Source organism: Nicotiana tomentosiformis, chromosome 1 (assembly GCF_000390325.3).
Source record: "Nicotiana tomentosiformis chromosome 1, ASM39032v3, whole genome shotgun sequence".
NCBI classification, from domain to species: domain Eukaryota; kingdom Viridiplantae; phylum Streptophyta; class Magnoliopsida; order Solanales; family Solanaceae; genus Nicotiana; species Nicotiana tomentosiformis.
Window position 1 is genome coordinate 27,728,362 of NC_090812.1, and position 23,976 is coordinate 27,752,337.

At 38.0% G+C, this 23,976-nt stretch overlaps 1 pseudogene; it reads left to right on the forward strand.

Moving 5' to 3' along the window:
- The first annotated feature begins 1,012 nt into the window (after positions 1-1,012).
- On the forward strand, positions 1,013-15,440 carry LOC138904945 (uncharacterized; annotated as a pseudogene).
- The last annotated feature ends 8,536 nt before the right edge of the window (positions 15,441-23,976 follow it).

The following is a 23,976-nucleotide window of genomic DNA, read 5'->3' on the forward strand; positions in this document are numbered from 1 at the left end:
TTTTGGATGCGTTCTGGGGCAACATGATGCGACAGGCAAAAAGGAACAAGCAATATATTATTTGAGCAAGAAGTTCATAAATTATGAGGTTAAGTACACCCTTTTAGAAAGGACATGTTGTGCTTTGACTTGGGTTGCTCAGAAGTTGAGACATTATCTTTTGGCCTATACTACTTACCTCATATCCAGAATGGATCCTCTGAAGTATATTTTCCAAAAGCCAATGCCCACCGGCAGGCTCGCAAAATGGCAAATCCTGCTCACAGAGTTCGACATCATCTATGTCACTCACACTGCGATGAAAGCACAGGCTTTGGCCGATCATTTGGCAGAGAATCCAGTTGATGATGAGTACAAGCCACTTACCACATACTTCCCAGACGAAGAGGTCAACTCAATAGAGGAAGTAGTTCCAGACGACAACCCTCTATGGAAAATGTATTTTGATGGAGCTATCAATATCAAAGGAGTTGGGATCGGGGCAATACTCATCTCACCTATTGGACAGTATTACCCTGCAACAGCTCGGCTTCGGTTCTTCTATACCAATAATACGGCAGAATACGAAGCATGTATCATGGGTTTGAAAATGGCCCTCGATCTGGATGTGCATGAACTATTGGTTATGGGAGATTCTGACTTGCTTATCCGGCAAGCCCAAGGTGAATGGGAGACTCGAGACATCAAGCTTATTCCATACAGACAATGTGTACAAGATTTGAGCAAAAGATTCAAATCCATCGAGTTCAGGTACATTCCCAGGTTTCACAACGAGGTAGCTGATGCTTTGGCTACTTTAGCCTCGATGCTCCCTTATCCGGGAAACACCCATATCAATCCACTAGAATTCTATGTTCGGAATCAACACGGTTACTACAATACAATTGAGATAGAACCAGATGGTGAACCATGATATCATGACATAAAACAATTCCTGAAAATGAGAGAATACCCAGAGCACGCCAAGGGAGATCAAAAAAGAACTATAAGGAGGCTCGCCAGTGGTTTCTTCCTGAATGGGGAAATTTTGTACAAAAGGACCCCAGATTTGAACTTGTTGAGATGCGTAGATGCAACAGAAGCTGAGCGGATCGTGAGTGAAGTACACTCGGGGGTATGCGGACCTCACATGAATGGATATGTTTTGGCGAAGAAGATTCTGCGGGCAGGGTATTATTGGCTTACAATGGAGCGAGATTGCTTCAGTTTTGTTCGCAAGTGTCACCAATGCCAGATTCATGGTGACCTGATTCACTCGCCACCTTCAGAGTTGCATCCTATGTCCTCTCCTTGGCCTTTCGTTGCTTGGGGAATAGATGTTATTGGGCCAATTGAGCCAAAGGCTTCAAATGGGCATAGATTCATTTTGGTTGCAATTGATTACTTTACCAAGTGAGTGGAGGCCGTCACTTTCAAAGCAGTTACCAAGAAAGCAGTGGTAGACTTTGTTCATTCCAACATCATCTGCCGCTTTGGTATCCCAAATACCATTATCACTGACAATGCAGCCAATCTCAATAGTCATTTGATGAAGGAGGTATGCGAGCAATTTAAAATTATGCATCGCCATTCTACCCCTTACCGGCCAAAAGCTAATGGAGCCGTTGAAGTGGCGAACAAGAACATCAAGAAGATTCTTAGGAAAATGATCCAAGGCTCGAGACAATGGCATGAAAAGTTGCCTTTTGCTCTTCTGGGATACCGCACGACTGCTCGCACATCTGTTGGTGCAACTCCTTATCTGTTGGTATATGGGACAGAAGCTGTAATACCGGCTGAAGTCGAAATTCCCTCTCTTTGGATCATTGTGGAGTCGGAGATTGAAGATGCAGAATGGGTAAAGACCCGAATAGAACAACTAATGTTGATTGATGAGAAACGGCTAGCAGCAGTGTGCTTTGGCCAGTTATACTAGCAAAGAATGGCACGCGCTTACAACAAGAAACTGCGTCCAAGGTACTTCGAGGTAGGCCAACTCGTTCTGAAATGCGTTCTTCCACACCAAGTAGAAGCTAAAGGAAAGTTCGCCCCAAACTGGAAAGGACCCTACATCATCAAGAAAGTGTTACCAAAAGGGGCCTTGCACTTGGTAGATGAAGAAGGACGGGTACCAGACATGACTATTAATGCAGATGCAGTCAAAAGATATTATGTCTGATATATACCCACTGTGGAACTTTCGCGCATGATTTTCTTAGATCGAGATGACGAAGGCTACCATTGCTCGCTATTCCAAGCAAGTGTCACCCTTTTGTTACTCCTTTTAAGCTGTATTTTTCTTCTTCCTTGTTTTCCACTTTTTGGAACATGTGTACTTGCAAAAAAAAAAATATATATATTCTGAGTCATTGAACAAATTTTCTGAGTCATTGAACTACGTCCGACCTGATTCCGAAAGGATACGTAGGAAGCCTTACCCTGGGTTCGGTCCCATTGCAACAAAAATCCATATTCCCAATATTCCAAAATTGGGGCAGAAGTTTGTTTTTATCTTACAGTTTTTCCTGTAGAAACAGTTCCAAAGGTTGTAATTCAGTTCAAGGTTCCTTTCGCCTTTTCCTGTTAAGAACTTCTGATCGATCTTTGAGAATACTTGAAGTCCCCATGCCAGGGGCATCAGCTAACCTTCCGCGTGTCGTATCTTAGTGAAAAAAAAAGAGAAAAAGAAATGATAGAGTCTTATCGGTGAAAACCCGTATAGGCACTGTAAGGCGACGGTGATTAGAGAAATGAGAGAGGTCAGTTAGCGAAAACCCGCAAAGGGCGCTACTAGCCGGATGTGGGTCTTCCATGCTCCGGCATGAGCACAACTAAGACAGTTTCAAGATTGAACATTTGCGACGTAATTTTGAGAATTAGACAGCTCAGACAGATCAGGCGTCCAGTCCAAAATGCATGTCATGATTCATTGAAGTCGGCACATATCTCCAGATAAGTCTCCTTATTTCTCTCCCCGAAAGGGACACCTTTTATTTAGACACAATTTCTTTTTCATTTCCAATTGCTCTTCTATTATTTTCCTTAATTTTCTTAGATTCTCTTTCGGTCTAATCTTGCATCAAAAGCAAAGCAAAAATGGCTGCAAAAATGGTTACAGTTTCCCCGTAATACCAAGCATAATTTGGAGCATATACGGCATTGACGAAGGCAGGAATCCATATGTGATATCTTTTGATAAGGCGGACAAAGTGTCTCAAAGAAACTGAAAAGGTCGCTTAAGCAAGACTTGCTTCATGGGAAAAGTTGATAAGCACTATAGACAAACATTGGTTCTAGGTGAAAGACAACTAAGTTTGATTTTAAAGGAAAATTGCCTTGCCTTAGGGAAAAGGATTAGCGGTACCATGGACATCCGGGTATGAAACAACCAGGGGAAACGTCAAAAAGACAATGTCTCTAGAAAGTGATCCAGAGTATTCGGGAACCTCGGTATCACACTGACAAAACCAGTTCTTCGACAGCGGAGGGGTGAATTCAAACTACTAAGGGGATCAAGGCCACAAACCGACCACCACTTTAGAAACTCACAAATTTTTCTTTGTTTGAAGCAGGATCAAAGCAGTGCAGAATGGCGATTTTCAAAGGGCGAATGTCACCAAAGGTAAGTTTTCGCGAAATCTCAACTTTCCTTTATTTGCAGCATGCATCATTACTGTCCATACCTCCCATTTTCGTAGCTTATACCAGGTAGAACCTTTTCGCCTAGGGGGATCCAGTTCATAGTTCCGGGTAGAAGTACTCTTCGCTCAGGATGTTGTACGTAGCTTAACTCAGGTAAAACCATTTCGCCTAGAGGGATCCAGCTCATAGTTCCGGGTAGAAGTACTCTTCGCTCCTGTTGTTTTTCGTAGCTTAACCCAGGTAGAACCTTTTCGCCTAGGGGATCCAGCTCATAGTTCCGGGTAGAAGTACTCTTCGCTCAGGTTGCTTTTCGTAGCTTAACCCAGGTAGAACCTTTTTCGCCTAGGGGGATCCAATTCATAGTTCCGGGTAGAAGTACTCTTCGCCCAGGTTGCTTTTCGTAGCTTAACCCAGGTAGAACCTTTTCACCTAGGAGGATCCAGCTCATAGTTCCGAGTAGCAGTACTCTTCCCTCAGGTTGCTTTTCGTTGTTTAACCCAGGTAGAACCTTTTCGCCTAGGGAGATCCAGCTCATAGTTTCGGGTAGAAGTACTCTTCGCTCAGGTTGCTTTTCGTAGTTTAACCCAGGTAGAACCTTTTCGCCTAGGGGGATCCAGTTCATAGTTCCGGGTAGAAGTACTTTTCGCTTAGGATATTTTACGTAACTTAACCCAGGTAGAACTTTTACTCCTGGGGGATCCATCTCATATTTCCAGGTAGAAGTACTCTTCGCCCAGGTTTGCTTAATTTGGTTTAATCCGGGTAGAAGTACTCTTTGTCCAGTTTTGTTTTTCATAGTTTAACCCGGGTAGAACTTTTTCACCAAGGGGATTCAACATTCTTTTTTCCAGTAATATAGGGCGTCAACCCTTGGTTACATTTCCTTTTCAGTAATACAGGGCACCAACCCCTGGTTACATTTTCTTTTCAGTAATACAGGGCGCCAACCCCTGGTTATATTTTCTTTTTAGTAAGACAGGGCATCAACCCCTGGTTATATTTTCTTTTTAGTAATACAGGGCGTCAACCCCTGGTTACATTTCCTTTTATAGTAATAGAGGGCGTCAATCCCTGGTTACATTTCCTTCTCAGTACTATAGGGCACCAACCCCTGGTTATATTTCCTTTTCAGTAATACAGGGCACCAACCCCTGGTTACATTTCCTTTTAAGTATAGGGTACACCAATCCCCGATCTCCTTACCAGTAGAGGCTACACCAATCCCTAGCTGTGTTATCCAACATAGGATACTTCATTCCCTAGTTGATTTGAGCTTAAATGCATGGTACACTACTCCCTGATATCATTGCCAATATAGGGTATCCCATTACCTTGCCACATTTTCCCAATATAAGGTACACCAATACTTAGTTGAGACATTCTTTTGGGATCATAACCTTTTCAGGGTACACCATTCCTGTTCTTTTATTTTTAATAAACAAGTAGTTTAGAATTTTGTTACAATAACTCACGAAAGTTTTCTAGTGAAAATTGGGGCAGAAAAATTTCGTTCGTTTGTTTGTTGTGATGTCTGAGCAGGTTTTACCTTGAGGCACAGTGTTCGAGATAAACAAAAGAAAAGTCTCAATCCAAAATAAAGAAAAGAAAAGGAAAAGAAAGTGAATCCAAATGCAGGAGCAGATGGAAAGGATACGGACTATTCAAGACATGACTGAAGTTACGAGCTTCACATTTCCCATTGTGCTCAGAAGAAATCGTAGAAGAATGAACTAGTACTTACAACTAGCAAGCATCAAGGTTCAGATCAGAGTTTGCATGAACAACCAGTCAAGATTCAAGATCAAGCTTCAAAAGACTTATAGATAGGAATCTTGTAACTCATAGTTGATAGGCTTGTTTAGTTTCTTTCAATTTTGATGTAATAGCAAGACCACGGACCGGAGCCTCGACGGAATCTCACTCGACACTCCAACTCATCATTCCATCACTATTATTGAACTACACGTGACCTGATTCCCTTATAACCCGGGATATGTAGGCAGTCCAAAACCAGGACTCGGTTGCACCCTTTTCTTTTATTTTTCTTCCTCTTTTGAGTAACGATATGGTCAAAATTTAGTCACATGGCTCACTTTATCTTTGCCTGAAAACTTTTAAAGTTTCCAAGCAAAGAGGGGCATGCTGTGAGTATCTAATTTTTTACCGTGCTTGAATATTTCCCGCTCCCATCTTCCCAGGCATGTCCCCACTCCACTTTCATTTGTCCCCCATACTTGTCCCCCCACACTTTGCTCCCTACTCTCTCCATTGTTTCCCACTCCTTGTCCCCCATGCTTGTCTCCTATCATAAACCCCATACCCCATTTTCAGTTATAAAACACACACACAACACACAAAAGAGGGAACCAACCAGAAAAGAAAGGGGAGTCATTGCTGTCTTCAAAAAGAAAAGGAAGCACCCCAATTTCCTTAATTTCCCAAGAGATCCTTTGAGTCATGAGATCTTTCACACACTAAAAAAAAAATAGCCACACTCACACAAATAGAAAAGAGAACAGAAAGAAACAAGAAAAAAGGGAGCTGGTTGAACACACGAAAATGGAGTTCAGCGAAAGCTCACAAAAAATGGAGTTCACGGGTCCCTTTTCATTACTCCATTAACGTGGCTCCAAAGTAGTACACAAAGCAGCCATTAGAGCATCTCATTAGTTAAGTTCTATTCCACTCCTAAAAACCAGTCTGTTCGAAGCCATAAAAAATCGTTCTCTGCTAGCTCTCTATCGTCGGCATTTCGCCGGATTTTTACCATCTCCGGCCAGCTCTTTTCCCTCGTGAACAGCCCCCAAAACAGTCCAAAAAATGTAACAAAACCTCCACTAAAGCAGTCCGAAAATCAACTTCTTACATCACTGAAAGAGCTGCAATTTAAGCTCCATTTCAGTCGTGTAAAGTCACCGGAGTTTAGTGAGTTTCCTAAGTCGGCTTCGAGTTTCCGACGATTTGGTCGAGTTTCTGTTGAGGTCTTGTACGCAGTTTTGTTGGTATATGAGCTTGAAAAGTTGTCAAGGAATCGAAGCTCAGATGTATCTATAAAAGGTTCTTTTTTGTTCTTATCTCATCTTATTATAATAGCTTGATGAATGTTGTTGATGGATCCCCTATTCTCTGTTAGCATGCTTTCACGTGTGATTTTATCTTGTTTATCAATTATTTTGGTGTTATTGGATCATTGATGTTGAGTTGTTAAGAGGGATTGATCAGATTTCTATGGCTGGCCACTAAAGTAGATCTTGTGTAAATGTGCCTATCGATATTGTTACAAGTTTGTACGTGGCTAAAATTCCCGCTTAACTGCAACCACACACCAATTTGATATGCTTTTGTAGTTCTAGTTGTCATACTGTATCATATCATTCTCACTATAACAAATTAGATATATATATTTGCAGATTTGTTATCTTCCCCCTTAACAATTCAAGTGCGTGAGAGATAGAAGTGCATAAACATGTTGCATAAAATGCATTATTTTAATTAGGAAGTCCAAAAGTGGAAAAACAATGGGTTAACTTGATAAATAACTTCATTTCCCATTGGCTTATGTTTTACAGATGACTTTTGCTTGTGTGAGCTATGAGGAAGAATATCGTAGTTTGCTTTAGGCGCGTAAATAAATCAGGCTATGAGTACGGTTCCCGTGATGCGGTTCGCAATATGTACAAAAATAAACGAGCGCGCGACATCGCGACTTGTTCAAACAAATTCTATAAATATTAAAAGCGGATAGATAAAACATAGAAACCAATAAATCACAGTTTATCTAAAATTAATTCAAGCCAAGTTGTAGTCAATAAAGCGATCGTGCTAGAACCACGGGACTCGGGGAATGCCTTACACCTTCTTCCTGGTCAACAGAATTCCTTACCCGGACTTTGTTTTGCAGACCAATAATAAAAAATTCAAATTTTCCTTTGACTAGGGATTCAAACAAAAGGTGACTTAAAACACCCAAAAAATCAATTCCAAATGGCGACTCTGTAAATAAAATAATCCCTATTCAAGTTTGTCACTTTAATTGGAAAAACTCTTTAACCTACAACAATCCATAACACATTATCGTTTTGGGGGGCATAAAAGGAGGTGTGACAGATAGTATAGTTATGTAATTGTTGTATAGAAATAAAAGTTATGCTTTGATAATGATGTTTACTATCATATTTATTTTGTTTATGTCATTTTCAAGAAATTTTCTCTCATGATACCAGAAGTGTCTGAGAGATATTTGGTAGTACAAAATTTATCAAAAGCACCTAAAGAGCTAATTGTTTGTCCAGAAGACACATGCCACAAGTAGTGGCTGAATAATATTTGATTGTGGACAATAAATTGAAAGCTCTCAAAGAGCTTATATGCAAATTTATCATTCATTATATGATTGTGGTCAAAATATATATTGTAATAAACTAGAAGTTTACTAATACGAATGACTATCATACTGAGACTACAAATAATTAGAAGATTGAAAATCTTCATGTTTTCACAATCATGGGGGGTAAAATAATATGTATGTGAGAAGTTATCCGCCTTATTCTTCAATTTGTACTACATCATGTATCATAGTAAACCAGAAGTTTAGTAATGCAAAAGCAATCACAGTAAATCAAAAAGTTTTACTGAGGCAAAAGTAGCTACAGTAATCAGAATTTCGCTGATACAAAAGTAGTCACAGTAAATTAGAAGTTTATTAATGCAAAAGTTTATGCCATAGTAAACCAAAAGCTTACTAAGAGATAGCACATGCCATGATAAACTTGAAGTTTTCATTTGCCATTTTTAAATGAGTTATTTGAGAATTCAGATAAGCATATACTGAAGAACTATAAGATTCTTCAAGAATTCTCTTGTGTTGCTTATTCTCATAATAAATTGATTATATCAACTAAAGTTGGGACTAAGACCCCTAAATTCTGGAATATATAAAAGGTGAATATGGGCTCATTCACCTATAATGTGAACCACTTATAGATGCATATATGATATGGTTACATGTGTATTTATTGTCAATATGCAGTTTGACATTTGAAATTGATTTTCTCAATAAAGAGCATAATTTTCAGATTATGAAATCAAGATAGTTCATCTTGACGATGTTGGTTTATATCCAAGCTAGTTTAGCATTGAATACCTCCTATTAATGGCTAAACTGTTGCTTATGAGAACAAATCTTCATGTCTTGGTCTAAGATTTTCTAAATTGCATACAACATCATTTTTATACATCAGACCAACAATATATGATAACTCATCCCCTCACAATTGGTTTAGGATCAGAAACCAAATATTTTTACTATCTAATAACTTTTGTTGTGTGGTATATGATTAATTTCTCTACCACAATGCACAAAGATAGGTTTCCCAAAGAAGATTGGGGATATGTGTTAGTTTTTATAACATTTGGGGGATGGAATAAACAACTAAAAATTATGCTATATGAATCGAATTATCATTAATATGATCCTCACTTAGAAGATAATTCAAGTCAAATGCTAGAAGCATTTACTGATTCAAAATTATATATCATATTTCAGCTGCAAATACTCTTATTAGAATTAAAGCCCATGAAGGATAAAGTTTACTGCACGTATAAAACGTAGTAAACCTATCGGTTCCAAAGGTAACAATCCTTGAAAAATGATAGAAGCAAATGATCGAAACGATCATAATGAGGAGGAAATGAGCTCTAGAAGAGCCCACGACATAACATTTCATGAAACTCCAGAAGAAGTTCATGTACCTGAAAATAAAGAAAGTGATGAGATCTCAACAAGTTATGTCGCTTAGGAATCGATACAAAATGATCGTTGACGATATATTTTATACAATATAGTTCACAATATTATAAAAGATTGTGAGGATCGTACTTGTAGTCCAGACACATAAAGATTTCATGCCAGCTAAATACAAGTTATAACCTATATGACTCATTTGATTAAGTCTATATGAAGATCCCTGAAGGATTTAAAATGCCTAAAGCATATAGTTCAAAGTATCGTGAAATGTACTCAATTAAATTACAAATATCTTTGTACGTTTTAAATCAATCTAGGCGCATGTGATATAATCGCCTCAGTGCATATTTGATGAAAGTTGGTTACATAAATGATGTTAATTGTCCATGTATTTTTATAAAGAAAATAACATTAGAATTTGTTATACTTGCTGTTTATATTGATGACATAAATCTTGTTGGAACTCCAGAAGAGCTCCAAAAGGCAATTGAATATCTTAAGAAAGAATTTGAGATGAAAGATCTTGGAAAGACAAAACTTTGTCTTGGTCTGCAAATTGAACATTTAACCTATGAGATCTTTATCCATCAATCTGCCTATACAAAAAGGGTCTTAAAATGCTTTACATGGACAAAGCGCACCCTTTAAGCACATTAATGGTTGTTCGATCACTTGAAGTGAATAAGAATTTATTCCGACCTCCAGAAGAGGATGAGGAACTCCTTGGTCCCGAAATACCTTATCTTAGTACAATTGGTGCACTTATGTATCTTGCTAATGCTACAAGGCCTGACATAATATTTTTTATTAATTTACTAGAAAGATATAGCTCTTCTTCTACACAGAGACATTGGAACGGGATTAAGCATATATCGCAATATTTAAAGGGAACGCTTGATAAGGGTTTATTTTATTCTAGCAAAGGTAGTGCAGATCTTGTTGGGTATGCAGATGCAAGTTATTTATATGATCCATATAAAGCTCGATCTCAAATCGGGTACGTGTTTACACGTGGAGGTACTGTCATATTATTGCGCTCCACAAAGAAATCTATTGTTGCTACTTCTTCAAATCATGCTGAGATAATAGTTATTCATGAAGCAAGTAGGGAATGCGTATGGTTGAGATCAATGATTCATTTTATTCAAGAAAAATGTGGTTTGGAATGTGATAAAAGATCCACAATTTTATACGAAGACAATGCTGCATGCATAGCCCAATTAAAAGGAGGATTTATAAAAGGAGATAGAACAAAGCACATTTCACCAAAATTATTCTACACACATGATCTTCAGAAATATGGTGATATTGATATGCAACAAATCCGTTCAAGTGACAATCTGGCAGATTTATTCACTAAATCTTTGCCAACTTCAACTTTTGAAAAGATGGTATACAAGACTGGAATACGGAGACTCAAATATTTGAAACAAGATTTTTATCAGGGGGAGTAAAATACGCGCTATACTCTTTTTCCCTTACTAAGATTTTTCCCACAGGGTTTTCCTTATAAGATTTTTAATGAGACAACTAGTTATGCGTATTACTAAATATGTGTACTCTTTTTCTTTCACTAGGATTTTTCCCACGTGATTTTTCCTAATAAGGTTTTAATGAGGCACCTTATATTTTAATGAACATACAATGGGGAGTGTTATAAATATATTATATTATGAATGTTCATTTAGTACTTCGTTGTAAATAAGCTTCCTGAAAAAGCTTATCTATATGAGACTCTACGTAAAATATGTTTATCTATTTAGTACTCTATTGAAAATAAGTCTTCTGAAGAATTTTACCCTTTCGGTACCCCGTTATAGATAAACATCATCCCCGGTATAAGATTATCCATATCTGGTACAATGAGCTTATCATTTTAGTACCCCTATTATGGATAAACATCACTCCGGTAGAAGATTATCTATATCTGGTACAATGAGCTTATCCTTTCAGTACCCCATTATGGATAAACATCACCTCCGGTAGAAGATTATATATATTTGATACAGTGAGCTTATCCTTTCGGTACCCCGGTATGGATAAATATCACACCCGGTAGAAGATTATCTATATATGGTACAATGAGCTTATCCTTTCGGTACCCCGTTATGGATAAACATCACCCCTGGTAGAACATTATCTATATCTGATACAATGAACTTATCTTGTCGGTACTCTGTTACGGATAAACATTACCCCCGGTAGAAGATTATCTATATCTGGTACAGTAGCAGCTTACACATCAGCTTGCAGAAGCAGCTTGCTTTCTTCTATAAATAGAGGAGATTCCAGCTCATTATGAATATAAGTTTGAAATTTGAATAATATATCAGTTTTTCTCTATACTTCTCTTTATTTAATAGTCTTTATTTTATAACAAGTTATAAGTTGTAACTTATAGGCAAAACTGCCTCGTAGACTTGCGTCTTGTTTCCATCCCGATAAACAAACATTTATCTTTCTCGTTTAAATACCTCAACCTAATAAATCCCTTTGTAAGTGCATTATAAATTTACAATCTTGACAATCCAATCAACTAAAATGCTACACGTCAAATTGGTCTTTTGTTGATTGGATTTCTACATTTGTGAATTTGTAATGTAGCGGTTTATTAATTCCCAAATAAATAAGTTAGGATGTTTAAATGGGAACAATGAAAATTTATTTATCGAGATAAAAAATCTGGTGGAAGTTTAAGTGGCTATGAGGCCATTTTGCCTAACTTATAAGCATTGTGAGCTTTACAAATTTTCAATTAAAACACAAGTCGACTAGATTGAAGATAATTTGACTTTTCAGAGGATATTAGCTTAAAAATTGCAATGTTTCAACATCAAAATGTACAAATTTTCCGCAATAGGTAATTTGCTATTTTTTTCAATTCTCTTCGATTTAATTTAACTCTTGTATAGAGTAAAATCGGTTCACATCAAATACTTGAATAACAGAATGACACGTGTATAGGGAAAAATATGACATGACATGTGGCCGTTTAAGAGAAGGACACGTGGAACGGAAGATGGGTTGGCCATCGAACATAGCTATTCCGCTTGTCACCAAAAGGAATAACGATCATAAAAGGAGTATTAAATGCTTTGCACCCAGTAACATTTAATACAAAATATTTTACAGCATTAAGGATAATGGGCCGTTACAAGAAATTTGACATTTATGTCTAATATTACATCTTCATCAATGGCCCTCATAATTGACATTAAAAAAGGGCATGATCCTAGGTCCTCATTTCCTAGACGTAGCTATAAATAGTGAGCTTTGTTATCATTGAAAAAACACAAATTTTCTGGCTAACTTACACTACATTCTATACAGCATTTTAATACAATTTACTTTCTCGCATTTGATCTTATCATTGTTATGCCCGGGAACCTTGTTCTGGACTCATTAGCTCTGTCGTTCCATCTACATTCCAAGACTAAATATTTTTTATTTCATCGGTTATTTCATTATTTTTTGGATCAAATTAATTCACTTATCTATAAACTACGAACAAATTCAAATATACCATTTTTCGAGTAAATAGTTTGGCGCCCACCATGGGGCCTAGACAGCCATACGATTAAATTGATCCTTGCCTTTTTTACTAACGTGTTTGATTATTTTGTCTTACCAAAAACCATAAAAGAAATGGCGTATAACACTATTAACAGCACACACAACCCTAAAATTCAAGGGGAATAACCTCATTTTGAGGATTCAATCAGTGACACTCGCAATGAGTGGAACGACGCCACACTGGTACATGACAGTCGGTACCCTCGACAGGTTCGGGAGGCAACTCCTGATGATGTTGATGAGGGGCATGTGGCGGATACAGTAAGGGTCCTACAAGAACAACATACAATCATTTTAGGCCATCTCACGCGGCAGGATCAGGTTATGACGGAACTGAAGTAGGCGCTATCGGGTGCCTCAAATAATGCAAACAGGCGAGATCCAGTTTCTCCTAATGTTCCCGCGAACCAGATGACGCATAGAGTTGATAATAACACTCCTATGGGCGAAGTTGGCTCCGACAGAGCTGGGGGGAGTAGATCCAGCCTCAACAATGAGAATGATCTATTCAAGGATAAACTTTTGCAGTTCATGAAGGAAGTAAACGCCCATATGGATCAAATCCCGGGCGCACCACCAGTACTAAAGACCCAAACTCGAAGAAGTATATTCAATTACCATATAAAACTAGTGCAACCCTGGAATTAATCCCGAAGCGGTTCTATTTGCCCAAAGTGCCAAAGTATGACGGAACTTCAGATCCACAGAAGCACAAAACCACTTACACAATAGCAGTGAAAGGAAATAATTTGGTTCCTCATGAAATTGAGTCTGTATTGCTGAAATTTTTTGGTGAGACTCTCACGAGAGGAGCTTTAACGTGGTATTCATTATTGCCCGAGAATTCCATAGATTCCTTTGAGATGCTCGCGGATTCTTTCATCAAAGCTCATGCCGATGCCAGGAAGGTACAAGCCCAAAAGGTCGACATATTCAGGATGGCACAGGGAGAATCCGAATTATTATGAGAGCTCGTTATCTGGTTCCAGAAGGAAACAATGTTACTACCGGCAGTCCTGGATGAATGGGCGGCTGAAGCTTTCACCAAAGGCTTAAATCCGAGAAGTTTGAACGCTTCCCAAAAATTAAAGGAAAGTCTGCTCGAGTTTTAAGCGACAACTTGGGCGGATGTCTACAATCAGTACGAATCAAAAATAAGGATCGAAGACGATCAGGTTGGCTTTCCATTGTCGACAAAAGGACGGGAGAAGAATAGAGAAAAAATGAAAGATGATATTGACACGGATAGACGGATTTTGAGGGACCGATTTTTGCCCTATGAGGGGACAAAAGGCCGTGGCAGGAGCTTCCGGACAGCAGAAAAGTTCACCATTGATAGAAGGACCGATCGTGGCCGGAACAACAGATCACTATATGATAGAGAAATCTTGGGGTTGCGAGATTCTTCTTATCCAAAGTTGTCGGAAGTATAACTTTAACGTCAGTATGGTGGAGATGATATCAACCATGAGAAATATCAAAGAAGCACGATTCCCGAGACCTATGAAATCTTATCCCAGCTAGAGGGATCCTAATTTATGTTGTGAATACCATGGCACTTGATGTCAGTTAGTATACAAATATTTGTAAGCACTACTATTTGATCAGTGATGGGTGTGAGTTGGTATCAGTTATAATATGCATGCCCGTCTGATCTAGGCCTAAATTTTTCCTTACTTGGTATCTGATAATTATGCTGGATATTACATGTCACAATAAATATATTAGGAAATATTTTTCCTTATCTCTAATTCTCTACTTCTTTTTATTATCTATTTGATTTAGCCGATTAATCACCCGATAACAATAACCGCCCGATAATTGCTAATCCGATACAAATCTGCTCGATGTCTTATTAGTTGGCTAGTGGATTACTACATTTATAAAATCAATAACCGTTAAGCGTAAATATCCGCCCGATAAGCACCCATAGTCTTAATTACTACGTGAGTTTGTGACCAGGTTTCAGAAAGAAAGGACGCTGCTACCAGCCGTGCCAGATGAATGGGTAGCTAAAGCATTTACTAAGAGGCTAAACCCGAAGAGCTTCGACGCCTACCAAAAACTGAAAGAAAGCTTGCTCGAGTTCCAGGCAACTACATGGGCAGATGTCCATAACTGTAACGAGTCAAATATAAGAATAGAAGATGATCAACTAGGGTTCCCAGCATCAAACAAGGGTCGAGATCGAGAAAAGAACAGAGATAAGTCAAATGATGATTTTGATGCAGATCGACGATTTTTTAAGGGACGGTTTTTGCCTTACAAAAGGGCCGAAGGACGCGGCATAGGGTTCCGATCTGCGGATAGATTCGCTCCTGATAGAAGAATCGGCCGTGGCCGGAATAGCATGTCATTTAATGATAAAAAAAGGTATCGGGTTCCCAGGATTCCACTATCCCAGGTTGTCAGAGTACAATTTCAATGTCATCGTAGTAGAGCTAGTATTGGTGATAAGGAACATCAAGGAAGTACGATTCCCAAAACTGATGAGATCTGATCCCCTCCAAAGGGATCATAATCTATGGTGTAAGTATCATGGGACTAACGGCCATCGGACTGGAGATTGCTGACATCTGTGCGAGGAGGTGGCAATGTTGTTGAAAAATAGCCATCTCAAAGAGCTCTTAAGCGACCGGGCCAAGAACAATTATGGTCGTAGCCGAGATAACGCAGAGCCCTCGAAGATAGGAGAAGATCCCTTCAACTAACTATCAACATGATTTTCTGGGGAAACGAGATTAACAATGTAACCTTCTCGGCAGCAAAAAATACAAAAGTATCACTGACTCATAGTAAGAGACTCCGGGAAGTCGCTGAGGACGACATCACTTTCACATAAGAGGACGTCGATGGACTTTTATTGCCTTACAATGATTCTTTGGTAATTTCTCTTAATGTTCTAGATTTTAAAATTAAACATGATTTGGTGGACCCAGGAAGTTCAGCCAACATCATTCAGTGGAGAGTACTGAAGCAAGCCAAGCTAACCAGAAGCATCATTCCGGCAAAAAAACTCCTCGTCGGGTTCAACTTGGCGAGTGTGACAATCCGAAGGGAGATCTTACTGTCCACGAATGCCAAACATGTCATAAAGACTATATTGTTTGATGTAGCAAATGGCAACATGGGCTACAATAGAATTCTTGGCAGACCATGGTTACACGAGATGAAGGGCGTGCCATTAATATATCATCAACTTCTGAAATTCATAACTCTAGAGGGAACCAAGAAAATAAGAGAAGATCAATCGGCGGCAAGGAAAATGAACGCGGTCTCGATTTCCAGTAATAAATGGAAGGAACACGTAGCATAGCAATTACAAGAAACAGTGCCTTCTCCTGAATCAAACGAAGATGACAAAGGGGAGGAGTTATCATAATCCTACCAGGTACCGAGATATTTCTAGGTACTGGAAGAAACAGACGCCACTAAATCCACATCGGAGAATTGAATAAGTGGCTTTGTTCAAAAAGTTTCTAGAGAGGAAGTTCCACTTGGGGACAGGACTAAACCCCGAGTTTAGGTTAGGATTTATAGAATTTCTTAAAACTAACGTTGATTATTTTGCATGGTCGCACACGGATATGACATGTATCCCGCTAGAGGTGGTCGTGCATAAGCTAAGCCTGGACCCCAGTATCCCTCTGGTAAGGCAAAAGAAGCACCCAATTGCCGAGGTCAGAAACAGGTTTGTTAAAGAAGAGGTAACTCGATTGCTCGATATCGATTCAATCCAGGAGGTAATGTATCCCAACTAGCTAGCTAATGTAGTAGTAGTTCCAAAAAAGAATAATAAATTTCGCATGTGCGTAGATTATAAGGATCTGAATAAGGTGTGCCCAAAAGACTCATTCTCATTGCCAAACATTGATCAAATGATTGATGCAACCGTCAGACATGAGTTTATGAGTTTCCTCGATGCCTATTCCATGTAAAACCAAATCAAGACGAACCTGGAGGATCAAGAGAAAACTTTGTTCATAACGAGCTTTGGCACATATTGCTACAATGTGATGCCCTTCGGGCTTAAAAATGCCGGAGCCACTTACCAGAGGCTTGTGAACAAAATGTTCGTAAAGCAAATAGGGAAAACAATGGAAGTTTACATAGATGATATGTTGGTTAAGTCTTTGAACGCAGGTGACCATATGAAACACCTCCAAGAAACCTTTGACATCCTAAGAAAGCTCAACATAAAGCTCAACCCCAAAAGTGTGCGTTCGGAGCTCGGCAAATTCCTAGGGTTCCTGAAGTCACAAGGGGGGATCTAAGTCAACCCCCACAAGATTAAAGCCATCGAGGATATTCCAGACTAGCTGACAAATACGTAAGAAGTCCAAAGACTAACTAGAAGACTAGACACTCTAAGCAGGTTCATTTCTCGATTTTCGAAAAAATGCCATCACTTCTTCGAAAAGACCAACATGCTCTAAAAAACTTCAAACGGTATCTACCAAGCCCTCTGTTACTATCCAAACCAAAGGAAGGTGAACAGTTGCTAATATTGTCACGACCCAAACCGATGGGCCGCGACGAGCACCCGGTGCCTTACCTAACCGAACACCAACGTAACGTATCTTTCTTATCATACCATCATGGGTAAATGGGCCAAAAGGGACGTCATGATATAACCAGAATGAAACATAAGGGAATACTCGACATAGGACGACCCAACATAGAATACAAACTTATACATGTGACATACGACCCTATAAGGCCGACATGATCATTTGTACACTCAAAACATAGGCCGACAAGGCCATGCAAGTATCCATATACATGAGATATGTCTACAAGCCTCTAAAAGTACATAAACATCATAAAGGTCGAGACATGGCCCCACTATATCAAACAATACATGTCCAAATCATACTGACCAAATAGGCAACTCCGGAGCAAGAGGAGTGCACCAACACCTTCCGCTGAGCTGATAGCCTACTAGGAGGACTCTCAACCTATCTATCGCGACCTGTAGGAACGAAACGCAGTGTCCCCAAGCAAAAGGGATGTCAGTACAAATAAAGTACCAAGTATATAAGGCATGAAAGCAGTATATAAAATACATGAAAGAAACAGGGAGTAAAGAACTAGACCTGTAAGTCTGAATAGCTATGTGAATCATGAAACATTTATAATGTCATATATATATGTGTGTATAAATGTCATATCATGCATAGGTATATGCGTACATAACATCATCAAGCCTCTGAGGGCATCCCATCATATCATCTCGGCCTCTATGGGCGAAAGCATCAACGTATACCAGCTAATCAGGTGGTGATACGTATATAACGCCATAACATTTCCCCATACCCCATATATATATATACTATACGCGTATATAATGTCATCTTGTCATGGGTCAATATACATGTATAAATGAATACAATGTATAATGAAGTAAGTCAATAAGATCTCTCGAAATTTTATGGGACCCATGAACAGACGATATGATAGTATGGCATATGGGGAATCAAGAACATAAGCAACCCTAGTACTTCTAGGAATAGAATCATTTGTGAAAGTTGCGTGCTTGCTCATTTCGTTGCATCATATGGATCATGCCAAAAGGAAAGAAGGGATAACCTTAACATACCTTAACTCCATTGAGTCCTTAATACCTTCCAAGCAATTCTTGAAACAACTCAACTCAATCTACCATAGCATAAAGAGATTCAAAATCAGTGTTGAGTAAAGGCTAAGTCCGCAATTTAAAGTAGTAAATCGTTTATGTAAACTTGGGAAGCATATCCCCTGTAACAATAGACTCCTCCAATACCATATACAAACAACAATGACCAGAGCAATCCATAAATACATAATTATCAATAACAAGACACCATATAACAACAACAAGTCACAACTACTTCACGACGAGCGACAAGCTCCGATTGAAACTTTTATACCCCATATCACCCCTTATAGACTTCTTAATTTAATTTAACAGTATCATTAATATGATAATGAAGTCATTCATCAATGATTCCATCCTTATACCTTATATTTATAACAAAGAAAATAATCCACAACTCCAATTATTCTCAATTAGCAACTTTATTCACTAATTCATGTCTAGCCCATCCATTTAATTTAATCAACATCAAGATAACCTTAAGTACATACAAGAACACCATATAATTACCTCCTACAGTGGACTCAAGTCAAAATCCATGTTATATTTAGATTACAACAGCCCAACACACCTCAATCACTTCATTCCAAAAATGACAACTATAGTAGTATCAAACACCCCAAAAATGTTACAAAGAATGACTAATCTACCATTTCGCCATTATGTGGTGTTTCTACACACTATTTATCCTAAAAAACTCCATTAAACAGTAGCAAAATAGACATCCCAAAAATAACACGAAACTACCCACAAAACAGTCCACTACAAGTCGAATAACTCGAACTCACGGCTTCCGATCACCGTCCCGTGAATTCTAACTATTAGGAAACGAATTTATCAAACTTTCTTGATATTTAAAATCTTAAATACAGAAATTAGGCATTTTCTTAACTATTAAATACCTTCCAAAACTCAAACTACAAAGAAAAGAGAGGCGATATAGCAATACTTACGTCGTAGGGATCGTTCTAATGTTATCGCTTCTTGATTTCTTACCCGGGATGTTAATCTTCTTTGAAACCCTTGTAGAGATCTTAATGGTAAGTTTATGGGTCTTATTTGGTCGTGGTTTCTGTAAAAATGAAGAAAAAGACGACATAAGGGATATAAATATCCAATTTGTTGAAAAGTCAAAAAGGTGTTACTTGGCACCCTAACATTGGCCATTCTTCAAACGCTTATATCTTTTTATCCGTATGCCGTATGAATGAACGGTTAAAAGCATTGGAAACTATATTAAAATACCTTCAATTGGGTATATAATATGTCCCAAAAAGACCTTATATGTCACACTAAAGGTATTGCTCAAAAAGCTTTAGTGACCCACATACTTGTCACCTATGCAGTCTGCGCAGTCTCCCGAAACGACAAATATCTCTCTGCTCCGATGTTGTATCGATGAACGGTTTAATACGTTAGAAACTAGACTCATATATATTTAATTTTATATATGGATAATCCTGTAATTCCAAGTATATTAGGAGAAAATCTCTCCTACATTTGACCTAATATTCCGCACATTATGAATGTAACTTGTGATGGCCTTTGCCAACTTTTGTTCTAAAACTCGTTTGACTTCAAAATGTAACACACGACTATCATACGACTAAAATAACTTATAACATAACCTCTTTATCATGTTAATAACCCTAGTATTACCCCAAAAGTACATGTTATAACATTCCTAACTTGTCGACATTCGATGAAACTTATTTTCTTCAATTTGCTTAGCTCCTAAGCTTTACAACCCCCTTGGTAGTTTTTATCCATGATTTTAAAGATTTGTAACCTCCAAGGTAACATGATTAACTTACATTATGTACTTTCAAAGACCATCTCATTTTTGAGCCTACATCAATTGACTTATAATGTACTCTCACGTACGAAAATATGAGGTGTAACATCATTCCCCCCTTTGGAACATTTGTCCTCGAATGTTGACTGATGTGTCTATCAGTCTCATAACCTATAGCTTTTATGAATACTTTAATATTGTCCTTGCCATCTAGGCAACTGTTCTGTGAATAAATTCAAAGGTCAGGGTATTCCCCCCTTTAGGCCTCTTTCTCACACCACGACTTGTGGTCGGAATCCTTTCAATCTCGTAACTGTTGCTACCTTCTATCATGTAGCATGTACGACACTGACCTTGTAAGTGCCTATGTGACTCTTCTCTCCTTTTTCCTCCATACTATACCATAACTCTTACTTCGGTTTATTGTTACCGAGGTCTGCTACCCAACTCAAGGTTACTCTCTCGCTGCTTATCGTATATGTATAAATCTAAGTCCTTTAATGCTTCCTAATTACCATTCATCTTAATAATGATGGCTTAATCTCATCCCATACGTTGGAACCTCTACCCCTCTATTGTTGATTCACCTTAATATTGATCTATAATCTACCACTGATAACTTGAAACCTCTTACGTAATACCTTGTCACTAGGGCTCACGTCTCACCGGGGAACATTTGAAGTGATTTGCCTGATCCAACTAGGGACAATACTATACTTCAATAACCGTATTTCATAGCATCCCAACGTGATTCATCATATGGGTTCTAACCCAGTTCAATTCTTGAAATCCTTTTTTCACAAAATCATTACTCAATCAAAGGCTTAAACGTCATCCTCTTATCTATCATAATTACACCTTTATTCTACTACCAGGACAGCATTTCATCTCTTCTAATTGCTCCTAGTCTTAGACTCCTCCGAGTCAATTCAAGTTATACTGAGCTTTCTATAACTTACAGAAACCATCAGCTGTCTTATTTTGATGTGCTTAATCCCTAGGCCTTACCTATTCTTGTCACCTTCTCACTCATCTTTACTTATCATTACTCCTATCTACCTAAAACCTTGTTGATCTACGATACTTTAGCTTGCGACCTACGCATATCTATTCATACTACTCCCAACCTTCCTTTAACTTGCTAGCACCATAGATTTCCTTTCGTGCCTTCTCAGTTGCCTTTAAACATAAGCAATTACTTTTTCTGGTCGTTTTGCCGCTTGTTGCATGAATACATAGCTTATCTCATTGCCCACGAATACTGGAATTTCCTGTAACTCATATGATCTCAAATATCACCTTTTGATTTTTTTTCTTCTTCTCGTTTATTAGCCACGATAGGTGCCACTTTCTTATGGAGTGCATACAATGTTGTAGTGAGACTGTTATTACAAGACCATTTCTTATGTATGTCATTATGCTTAATTTCAAGCCTTCTTCATTATTTCCTCAGCTGGTCTTTCTTTGTAGTACTTAAGGGAGATCATTTGACTCATGTAAAGCTGCGAGCTTATTACATCATATACCCGAAAGAATTTTTGATGTTCTTACTCGCCTATAATTATCCTTAGTTACTTACCTCTGCGCCCTTGTGCTTGTAGGGTTGCTTCTGAACTGAAATTTTTGACTGTCATCTCAGTGACACTGTCTTTTATTTTCGTAACACTTATACGGTACATTTAACAACCCCAAATCCTATCTGAAAATTTCTCAAGGATCACGATGTCATCATATTTGCAAGACTAAATTCCCTATGTTGGGTTTCACTATGTTTATCTTGCACAATCTTCTGATTTGTCTGTATCCTCTTGTCTAGCCATAACTAGTGTCACGACCCAAATCCCGCCAAAGGCGTCGTGATGGCACTTAGTATCTAGCCATAACTGCTAATATTGAGTCACGAACTCTAACTGAATAAATGGAATGATCTCAAGGATCGAATACTCAATATTGTTTGAGTAATAATTAATAGTACAATAAAATGGAAAGACTCCAAGGGACTGCGACGACCAAGCAGCTCTACCTTGAATCCTTGTGATCACACTTTAACTCTGTCTGAGTCCGATAACTCCAATACCTGGCTCTTCACAAAAATGTGCAGAAGTGTAGTATGAGTACAACACGGTCGGTACCCAGTAAGTATCAAGACTAACCTCAGTGGAGTAGAGACGAGGTACAGTCAAGACACCCACTAGACTAACCCGACCGAACTTAAAATTATGTGGATTAGGCTAAGTGATCAAATAAGCAAAGAGAATATAAAGGTCAAAGAATTTTATTACAAAAATCTTAATACGAATATAGATATACAACCATTCCAATTATAATAGCAAACTTAGAAAGGAAAAGGGGGGTCGGGCCATATATTTGGGTGTTTGGGCCATTGAATTGGTCTGGAATTATCCTTACACTGAGGTATAAATTAAATACACGAAAATTATTTTAAAAAATAATTTATAAAAAGAATTAATAGATAATAAAATATTAATTATACAATAAAATGATTAAAAATAATAACTTAACATTATGAAAAAATAAAAATGTGATTTAGCCCAAGTAATGTAAAAATGTAATTATGCATAACGCATAGGCTATTATTGTAAAATTATGTAAATAGCCTAAAAATACAAAATATAATTATGTAAAGCAAAGTAAAATATCATGAAGCATATATATGGGTGCAAAATAATAAATTGGATGATTGAGTCATCACAAAATACTTTAAAGGGTAATTAATAAATATTTGAACAATTTAAATGCAAGAAAATTGATTTTAAAGCCTTAAAATTATGAAAAATTGTAGAAAATGCTTGTATAAATCTTGTACATTAGATAATGATGCAAAATGATATTTTTGAAAGCATATACACTTATTTGAAAAATATGAGGGTAAAATTGGGTATCAACAGCTGCCCATCTTTACTCAGGAATAATGAAAGAATTGTCGGGTAAAGAAAATGATGACCAATTTTGGCCAAATTAAATGAGGGATGATGTGCTTTGGAAAAAATGGGGGCCGAACCCTGGTTCCTGAGTTGCCTACATATCTCCGGTATTACGGGAATCAGGCCGTGTGTAGTTCTGGATCCAACGGTGAATGAAACCGATGGAATTGTTATAGGAATGGTCGTATGTTTCAGAAAGGGTTCTTTTGGGTAGGACAGTGTCAGATGAATTTACGCGAAATCATGAATGTGACTTTGAAACGTTACAGATGTATGATAAAGTGAATATTTGAACGGTCATAGAGTAAAAGACGGGTAATTGAAGGTGGTTGGTTACGTTGAAACAATTGCAGGATGTGAACATTATGAACGGAAACTGGAGCGAAGATTGCTCCCGTTTGAAGAACGGTTACTTCCTGGATTACCTGCAAAACTTAAAACACGATGCATGTAAGTATATATGGATTATTGCGAGAATTTAAACATGATGCCAATTCCCTTTGGACAATGAAAGTTGTCTTTGGATGGTGAGGATGATATCCTTAGACTATGACGTCCTAGGCCATGAATCGTGTAATAAGGGATTCGCAGACCATGAAATGATATCCTCGGGCCATGAGGATGGTGCCTCTGGACTATGATGCCTTTGAATGATGATGTG